Source organism: Lactuca sativa, chromosome 4, assembly GCF_002870075.4.
Source record: "Lactuca sativa cultivar Salinas chromosome 4, Lsat_Salinas_v11, whole genome shotgun sequence".
In the NCBI taxonomy this organism is placed as follows: Eukaryota; Viridiplantae; Streptophyta; class Magnoliopsida; order Asterales; family Asteraceae; genus Lactuca; species Lactuca sativa.
The window spans coordinates 289,550,272-289,560,890 of NC_056626.2; the positions used below are offsets into that span (position 1 = coordinate 289,550,272).

At 31.2% G+C, this 10,619-nt stretch overlaps 1 long non-coding RNA gene across 3 annotated transcripts; it reads left to right on the forward strand.

Moving 5' to 3' along the window:
- Positions 1-257: 257 nt before the first annotated feature.
- On the forward strand, positions 258-3,857 carry LOC111886637 (uncharacterized). 3 transcript variants are annotated; one of them, XR_006190905.2, is made up of 5 exons: positions 258-735; positions 1,501-1,630; positions 1,919-2,005; positions 2,086-2,188; positions 3,643-3,857. It is a non-coding gene; the product is annotated as an uncharacterized LOC111886637 (long non-coding RNA). The 3 variants fall into 3 exon arrangements; XR_006190906.2 differs by having other exon boundaries at positions 1,940-2,188; XR_006190904.2 differs by having other exon boundaries at positions 260-735; positions 1,919-2,188.
- The last annotated feature ends 6,762 nt before the right edge of the window (positions 3,858-10,619 follow it).

Sequence of the window (10,619 nt, forward strand, 5' to 3'; positions counted from 1 at the left end):
TTTCGGAACTTGAATTAACTAAAATAAATAATAAAATGCGTCTCACGGTCTCACAAAATATAGGCCGTCTCAAATGAACCTAACCCTATCTATATATATATATATATATATATATATATATATATATATATATATATATATATATATATATATATATATATATATATATATATATATATATATTCTCCTGATGCATTAGATTTATAGGTAAGTGATCGCTTGAAGATTTTTGTGGATTTTTGCTTGAATTTTGAATGAATTTAAGAGTGCGTGTATTTCACTCTAGGTTTTGTTATGGTGCGTGAAATTTTGTTCTTCGATTTTCTTTATTGGCGCGTGAAGCCTTTTTTCTTCCGTTTTCAGCGTCTGTGTAGCCCAATGCATGTCTTCCATCCAGCTAGATGTGGCTTCTTCTATAAGCTTTTCGAGAAAGCTTCATACCACTACTTCCATGACCGCTTCCTCACTATCTCTATCATCTCACCACTGCTTCCGTCTGTTTCACAAATTGTAGGCGATGATTAAAGAGCAACGTCCAACATCGTTTCCCATTTTCTTCCTCTTTCTCTCCTCTTCCACCACCGATATTCCTATACCACCGGCTCCCCTCGAATCATTGTAGATGTTTTTTCCACCCACTTCAACATCGATTTCCCTCCGCCACATTTCTTTCTCCTCATCTAGTTTCACATGTTAAAGACGATGATTGAAGAGCCACGTGTGTTGATTGCATCGGTGAGCCCCAATTTAACCCAGGATACAATTTTTGTTTGCTTAGACCGACCTCCTCTTCCACTTTCTTCCCAGACCCACTCCATCGGTTTTCCTATTTTACCCCAAATTTTTTTTTATGTTATTCGGTTTTGGAGTCGACATAAGGTATGCTCACTTGCATATTCTGTTGATCGGATTAGATGATTTGGAACTGAATTTTGACATCACCCTTCACGCTTCGCTCCATAACCAAACCAGAGTCCCTTTTTTTTCAAAAAAGTTTACAGGAAAGAAATTTCTTCTTCAGCAATGCAATCTATATATTTCAGCCCAAATTAGTTGCATATACTAATGCGTAGAGCCGTTGCTGTCAAGTTGGCCTATGCTAACCACTTTGTTTGGTTCATCATCCAACACACATGAAATGTAATAATTTGATCGACCATTAAACCCAAGGTTTCATATAATTTTAGATGTATGTTTGTATATTTCACGTCAAGAAAACATAACTTTTGTTTTATTGATTTATATCCACTTATAGATTAGTGCAATCCTTCACTTGTTGAAATGCCTCATTATACCTCTATTGTTTTGCGATTCAGTGGATACAAAAGGATGACTTAAGATAGGTTCGAACAACAGGAATGAGTTCGTTCTAATCAAAGTTGACGGAGTTGGAAGAGCAAGTCAAAGATTCTTTTATAAATCTCCCAAAATCTCAATTGGGCTTCAAATCTTTACTTGCCCTTGCCCTAATTTGGTTCTTTGGTTTTTGTTTTGGACTAGACTTTTGGATCTAGGAAACTGGTGAAGCGATAGATGTCTCCGTTCACGACTACATAACGACTACAAGTCTTGGAACTTCAACAATCATCATGCACAAAGGTCAATCTAGATGGACACATCAAGTAATTCGGTAATTTTATTTCTGCTTGCTTTCTTTTTATGTTTTTAAAATTCATTATCTGGCTCACAAATTTTACTTTTGTTTTAGATAATTGATTCATTGTTTATGGATCATCTTTTTTGATATTCGACTACAAACACATACCTCATGATGGCTATTTACATTAAATAGAAACATCCTTATATAGTTGTTGATATTAAGTGCTTAACCTATTAAGGTCATTAAGTAAAAAAGAAACAATCCCACTCATGTCCTAATAAGGCGATGTTCCTTTTTTTTTTTTTTTTTACCTAATAGGGTTAATGGGGACATGATCAGGTAAGCTATGGTTTTTAGATGCCAAGGTCAGGTGTTTAAGTAATTTTGCCTATTTTCTTTGCTGAGGTGATCATTTCTTCATCTTTCTTTCTTTGTTTCATGTTCATCATGGGTTTTTCAATATTTAAGATAATTAAATTGTGCAGTTGGAATGATAGATGGGCTAACTAGATAAAAAGAGGTATATGAAGACCTCAAGATTTTGGTGACAAATCATTCAATGTGTGGGGCAATGATGGACAAAGAAAGGTTAGTTTGTTTGCATAGTTCTCATATGTGTTGCATTAGTCACTAGACTCAAAGGCATATGAATTTAAATCTCAATGATAAGATTATTTGTTAAAAAGAGAAAAAAAAAAGTGGAAAAAATAGCATCCGACCACAAATTCTTATTTTAGATGTTCATCGGTTGTCAAAAACACAAAGTATTTTATAGGACAATGAAACAGTAATAAAAATATCATATCATATGTGATAGATAAGATCTAAATTCAATAAAATATAATCCAAAAATTTAAGGCAGTGATGAATGATGATCCAAATGTACAACATAATATTGTCAAATCAAAAACGAAGTATGTTCCTGGGATATCGTCAGTCTGCCTTTCTAATCTTCTGTTTCATGTATAGAGGATGTGAGTGTAGTGTGTTTGGATTGTCAGATCAAAGAAATGAATATGGATCATAAGATATACCAAATTTGACTTTGTCCTACTACAAAGACGAAACATGAAATGATAACTTTTTAAGAGGTTTGGTGGTTTGTGGTTGTGGTCAAAATGGTTAAATGTTTAGAACTATTGGAAATATATCTGGTCAAGTTGAACAACCAAACCTATTCGTTTTTTTTTTCTTGAATTTCATAAATAATTTATATATTAAATATGACCAGAAAACTCCTAATGGAATTACGGTATAGAATATTTTTCAATTAAAGAAATTTAGGAGGTTATAAACTATTGAATTTGCTTTTAATCTTTTGAACCATTATCTTTTTAGCTTAACTTTTTACATTTACTCTATACCAGTAAAATACAACTCAAATTAACCTTTGTTTCTTTGTTTCTTTTCCACAATTGGCTTGAAATTGTCCGTTATATTTTATTTTCAAGTGTATATTTAGTTTAAATTCATAACATACCTTATTATTTGAAAAATCTACCCAACTATAGCATCCTACTTTCAAAGTTGAATGGTGTAATAGGAAGAAACAAAAGTAGGATGCTATGATAAGCAAACCAACTCGAATACATTGCCATTTTTTGCATTAACCTAATGTACTTTTTATAATAACAAGGAATTAGTTAGTATGAGAACCATTTTCCATTGGCTGACTTTCAATATAATATCCGAATAAGAAAAATAAGTGAAAGTATAATGTTCTAATTTGGTATATTTTTCGAAGTACAATAACTTAATAATAAAAAATAGAAGTACAACACTATAATAGAAAGAATGAAAGTAAGGTTGTATAATACAAAAACTAATGAAACTTTGTTGTTATTTCTTACATTTACACATGCATCAAATTCGCAAATTTGAAATAACGTTCATATGTATCATTAAAATTGCAAGAGGTGTCATGTAAAGAAGGGGTAATATCCATATGATCGGCTTACGAAACTCTTTGAACATGTGCTTATCATTGTTTGTTTGAAAAAAACTAAACTCACTTTTATATCATTATTTTTTCATTTTTTCAGGTACTCAATAATAAGGGAGTGTGATTCCTTTGTCGTAAACTCAACCGTGTTGAAGTTCCAGTTTTCAAGCACTTTTCTTAAACATAAATACAGTTCTTGAAACATGATAGATATATTTATTATAGACAAAATACTTCTGTTTTTACCAACAATAGAAATGTGTGATACATATCCTTATTGATAATAGCAATGCACTTTCATTTCCTTACCTTTAATACCCTCTGTGGGTTGTGGGTCGTGCTTAGCACGGGCCTGATATATATATATATATATATATATATATATATATATATATATATATATATATATATATATATATATATATATATATATATATATATATATATATATATATATATATAAAAGAGTCTCCACATCAGAAAAGTTCCTTTTATACAACACCTTGTTGTATTGGTATGTGATTATTGAATAATAGGTAATATGACACTGTAAATAATATCTTGTTCATTTGGATTCATTCATGATTAAAGTTATATTTAATTACGAATATAACTTCAAATATATGAGATGAGTCATTGGTGTTTATAGTGTATTCGTTTATGATTAATGTTATATGTTATATTCATTGATGAATTCGGCTATTCATATACATGTATACTCATATGTTTGAAGAAAGTTGGATTCTAATCAACATCATATAATTCCTCCACAAATATTGTTTTACAAACAACATTAACCAATACTAAATTTAAAAATCAAAATAATATTACATTTAAAAATCAAAATAGTAAGTTGTATAAGCAATGTATTGTCTTAAATTTACCATATGTTCATTAGTGAATACGTATTAATAATTTAATAGTAAATGAATGTTGGAAAAAATTTAAAGAAAAAAAAACACATTCACTAATGAATATACATTAATAGTAAATGAATATTGAATAAAAATGAAAGAAAAAAAATATGAACGCTTTTAGCATTAGAAAATTTTCTTACTTCTCTATAAAAATCAAACATAAAGTTTTAATATATCAATAGTAAACGAATATTGAATAAAAAATGAAAGAAAAAAAATAGGAAAGCTTTTAGCATTATAAAATTTCTTACTTCTTTGTAAAAATCGAACATAAAGTTTTAATTAGGAGCTTGATTTAATATTGTAGTTATAAAGATCCCTATTTGTTAATAACTATTAAGAGGGTGTTTAAGTTTATCTAAAATGAATTATTGACTTATGAAGATGGAAAAATGAGTTTTTAAAAAAGTGTTTGACTTAGCTTTTATAAAGACAAAAGTCAATAAGTAAATAAGTTTGTTTTAAAAAAATGTTTGGGTTAACTTATACATGTTTTTTTTTGGAACCGGCGAATATTATTAAAACCACGACCTAAAAGAAAAAGACCGAACATAAAAGAGAAAACAAAACAACTTACAAAATGTCAAACGGGGAACAAACCCAACATTCCCATCTACAATTTCCAAAATTGTCCATATATTTCAACCAACTAAACACCAGAGAAATCACATTATCCGCCAACTTTGTAGGATTCACTTTAATTCTGTTAAACCAAATATCGTTCCCTGCTTTCCACGTACACCACAGAAAACCATAGCAGGCAGCAATAAATATTCTCCTCTTTTTTGGACAGTTCCCCCATGAGGCAGCAAAATTAACAAAATCTGAAGTCGAAATGAACCTCTGTATAGGAATGTCACACTAATTGAAAATCCAGCCTAGGGATTCAAAAGCAACCGAGCAATCCAAGAGAATATGATCTGCAATATCCACCCCAATAAAGCACATTTTACAAGAAATAGAAGAAAGGTTGATACCTCTCTTGGAAAGAGTCACTGCCGTAGGAATACGCCCCATACAAGCTCTCCAAACAAAACTAATGCACTTTATAGGAACTAAGTGAAGCCAAACCGTGGGGTTATTTACCGGGACGGTCAATTTACTATCAATGAGAGCCCTAATATCACACACACGAAAAGAACCATCGACAACTAACCTCGATCTCCAAGTATCAGGCCCATTGGAGCTCACAACAAACCTTGTGATATCCACAATAGAGTTCAATTCCAGCAACTCTTGAGAATTGTTAGGTTTCCTCTTCCAAGCCGATGAGAAAGTGCCATCAGCCCATCTATCACTTAAAAAGCAAGTTTTCTTCTTATCTAACGCATATAAAGAAGGGGATTTCACTGCCAAAGTTTCGTTCTTTAGCCAATCATCTAGCCAAAACAAAATTTTCTTACCATCCCCCCACCTGAAATTCAAAAATATCTGAAAAATCAATACCAATATTGCCAAAAGTCGAGAAGACATTGAAAATACTACTCTAAGTGCCCAGGAAAGATTTTTTAGCCCAAGGGTGAATAGGCTTCCTTTCACATCTATGAGTACTACCAATCACTCGCCTACAAAGAGTGTCCTTTTCCGCATTAAACCTCCATAACCATTTTGTCAGGAGGGCCCAATTAAGAGAGGCCAAGGATCCGACACCAAGCCCACCGGACAATTTCGACCCAAGAACCACATTCCAAGCGACCATGTAAAATGACCAAAAAGGATATGCTTGATTATCTTGACTTAATTATATATAATATTTTATACGAACCATTCATTTGGATAAAATTTATAAATTATTTTACAATCTTTTTTTATGAAATATATAATATAATTTCTTTTTACACATTTTATAAATTTTTGGTAACATTCAAAAATACTGTTTATACAAAATTAAAACGCACATTGTAAATAATTCTTAAAAAATCATACGTAATTTCATATTACATTCATCATAGCGATCTTATTATCTCTCCTGCAATCATATCATGTACCGTTGTCATATACATATCATTATCATTTGTACAACGTGTACTTGTACCTTATTCATGTGCTTCATTACTATTACCAACTTCAGTGGGATTATAAGATTCTTTTTGTGCACTGTTAAATGTTTCATCAAATCTACCAGCCTTTCTTATATAGTTATGGACCCCCATTGATGTTATCACTATCCATACTTGGTGCTCGTATGTGTAATTAACATGCATATCTCTCTATAACGCCCACCTAGCTTTCCGTACTCCAAAAGTATGTTTAATGATATTGCACGATGATGAGTGACGATAGTTAAATGACTCTTTCTGTTCGCGGGGACTACACATTGCAACAGTCTCCATGTCGAAAATATGGTAGATGATAACGAATGTTCATACATATGTATGGAGCAAGATACCCTTTGGTATTCAGGTAGCTAGCATCAACAACGTAATATTTATTTGAATATAAAGCAAACATTTGTTATACGTTTAAAACATGTAAAAAAACATTCAACTTTCATTATTAAAAAATTATGCTAACCGCCCGTTGGATGTGGAAAATTAAGGTCTTGTCTCTGTAAGACTTCATTGAAAATCTTTGTGTCATGTGTGGATCCCTCCCATCCGACCAGCACAAATGTAAAACACATATTAAAATCGCAAACAACCATGAAATTTTGTGGGACATATTCTTTTCGACCAATGTATTTTGCTTCTTCAGATTGTGGAACCTATGCCCCTACGTGTGTCTTATCTATAGCACCAATACAATCCTACAAACTAAAAAAGGATATCATTCATTTGTTAAAGTTTGATTAACATTAAAGTAACTAGACCATTAGGTAATACTTGGAACATTGGATAATAATTAGGATTGTTTAATATATATTCGGGTACAACATCATTATAGTTAGTGGTTGGCTTGATTATGTTGACACTCATCTTGAGAACAGTTGCCAAAATTGTATGAAAATGCCTATGAATTGTTTCCCCTTAATGATTAAAAATTTCTTGTAGGAACCTATTTGGACATCTATGATCCAAAGTTATTAAGAAGATTCCTACAGACTCTTCAATAGAAATATGACGTGTTCCTTTCAACCCGTAATTTCTAGCAAGATCAAAAAGGAAAACACATAATGTGAAATGATAACACATAATGTCAAACGAGAGCACATAAATGGATAACACATAATGTCAAGCGATAGCACATCTTGTTACACGAGATCACATAAAAGGATAACACATAATGTGAAATGATAACGCATAAAAGGATAACACATCAAATAATCAAGCGACACATCAATTCTTCATAAGTAACTGAAGGAACTCCATCTTCACGTTGTTAGTTGTTGGAAACATAAAAGCTTCCTAATTTTTCTTTTTGACGAAAGCAAGTAATGCTTGTGAATACTGTGTTGAACCTTCATTTAAACTTGGAAAAGTGACCATAATGTTTATTCAATTTGATAGTGTTGGAGAGGAAGTAGTTGGTGGAAAGGTTTGTGTACTTTTTGTTAATAGGGCATCCAATACAACTTCTAGTTTTTCTTCAAGATATGAACTTTTACTCTTGGTTGAACGGTTTTTGGAAATATCTTTAGACTTCTTCCTTTTACTCGAACTAGTTTGAGGGAGAGTAGGAAAATGAGGCCCATTATTACTTAAATTAATTTCCTCCTTATCTCCATTGTCATCCATGTTTTCTTCACTTTCATCATCGTTTAGAAATTATAACGGATTCATAAAGTGATCTCCAGTAGCAATGGAATCCCAAAACAAAGAAGCATAATACATCTCATATCTTGACAAATTTGTGCCCCTAGATTTGGCGAAGTCTTTATCAACCTACAAGATAAATGTATGTCGTTTAAGTTATAGATTTCACCATGTAAGCATAACTACAAATGATTAAAATGAATGGTAAATGTTACCTTTATTTTCTCCTCCCACCATGTAGGCGATGCATCTAGTAAACTTGTTGTCCCACTAATTCAAGTTTCAAGCCTCATTAAGCGGTCATAAAGCTTTCATTCTTTTTTCAAGTTGTCCCATTTGTTTTTAAATTTGTTTTTGAGCAAACACTTTGCATGTTTATTCCATCATGCCTTTCTCTTAATTCGCCCACCCAAGTTTATTGAAATGACTGTTGGGTCTATCCCCTTTTATTTTTCAACCAAGCACAATTTGATAAACTTCATCAAAGTATCATTAAACCAAACAAATTTTTGTTTATTCATTGTTTTAACTGTTTCACAATTAACAACATTTAGGTTATTTTGTTCCATTATCTGAAAAATCATATTGAAAATCCAATTCACTACATAAACAACAAGATCAAAGAAAAGGGTACTAACTAAAATAGATATCACTAACACAAAAATAATAATAATAATTAGAAACACTGTGAAACAGTCAATCAATTTTAGATGAACATGTCAGGATAAAAATCGAAGGAAAACAGTGAAGCAACAACACACTACACATAGAAGATGAACATGTCAAGATCGTTATTGGATTGAACAAAGATAGACATCATATTCAATGTGTAATTTCATAAATCAAAGAATCCGACTTCAAAATCAGTCACTCAATTGCATGTGCGTAATCAGAAAGAAATTAAGATGAGATTAAACATGAGATCAATTTCAAAAATAAAAAATGATAGATATTGAGTAAAAGAAAAAAAATCTGAAACCAATTTCAAATTCCGAACTCGATTCCAGTCGACATTTTGGAATCGATAAAGAGTAAAAGAAGAAAAAAAGCGAACATACTTGAAACGCTAGAGGAAATGCGTCGGACAGGAGATAGATGTGCAGAAGAAACTATTGCATTGGATAGGTGAGAGAGTTGTGGAGGCGAGTTGATTACGATCTAATGGCAGGGTTTACACCTCGTTCCCAAGTTCAACTTAACGAGAGAAAGGAAAGGAAATGAGTGGAAATAAGAAGAAAAATAAAAGAGATTGATGTTCCTGAGTTTCATTAAAGGAGGAAAGTGGAGGAAAATGGGAGGATCACTTTCCCTCCTAACTTTCCTTCCGATTTGGGAGGATTTGGAAAGAATGAAAAAAATGATTCATTTTCCTTCCACTTCTTTCCAACTCGGGAACACGAAAGAAAAATTTTGTTTTCCTTTCCTTTCCTTTCTTTTCTTTCGTGACTTTCTTTTCTTTTCTCTTCTTTTCTTTGTTAAACTCGGGAATGAGGCATTAGGGTAAAAAAAAATTTGCTTGTTTTTTTTTATTTAAAAAGTCATAAGTTAATCCTAAAAGTAGGAAAATATTAACTTATTCAAAACTCCTTTTGAAAGGCTAAACCAAAAGTTATTTTAAAAGTCTTTAAGACAAACAAACACTATTTCCAACTTATTGACTTTATAAGAAGTCAGTAAGTTAAAACTGAGTTTTTGGATGAACTTCCACACACCCTCTGAATTTAAAACTCCATAATTTTAGGAAACCATAATTAATTTATTTTGATAGTTACTTATGACTTAATGAAAAAATTCCTATAATGCCCTTATATAATAATTTGTCCGCAACCGTTCTCAATATAACCTCTCCCATCTATATATATATATATATATATATATATATATATATATATATATATATATATATATATATATATATATATATATAGAGAGAGAGAGAGAGAGAGAGAGAGAGAGAGGTTCAAATATGAACCAAAAAGGTTAGGAACTCTCGAAACTAAATGTTAATTCTATAATTAAGGAATTTTTTTGACAAATCAAACATTTAATATTACATAAAGAAAACTATTTCCTTCACTCCTTTACAACCAACTACCACTTGTCACCTGATCACTGTCAAACTACCATTGGAAGGTCGTTAAACCACTGTCGTAATAATACCTTATTCAATGTCATTTTTTTGCTAATATTCACAGGTTATTAAAACAAACATTATAGATTCCATTTCTCTGGTAGTAATTTTGAATACAAACTATATTTTGAAGCAAAATCATTAAAAAAATCAATGTAATAAAACTAAGCCTTGATGAATTCAAAATTTTCTCATAAATTATAGATCTCCATAAAAAATCTAACCTTTTGGAAAATTGAAATACACTAATTTTAGTCTTTCAATAAAAAAATGTAGATGAATTTGCTGCAATTATGAAGATATTATATTATAATGAAAAATGACAAAAACATCATTT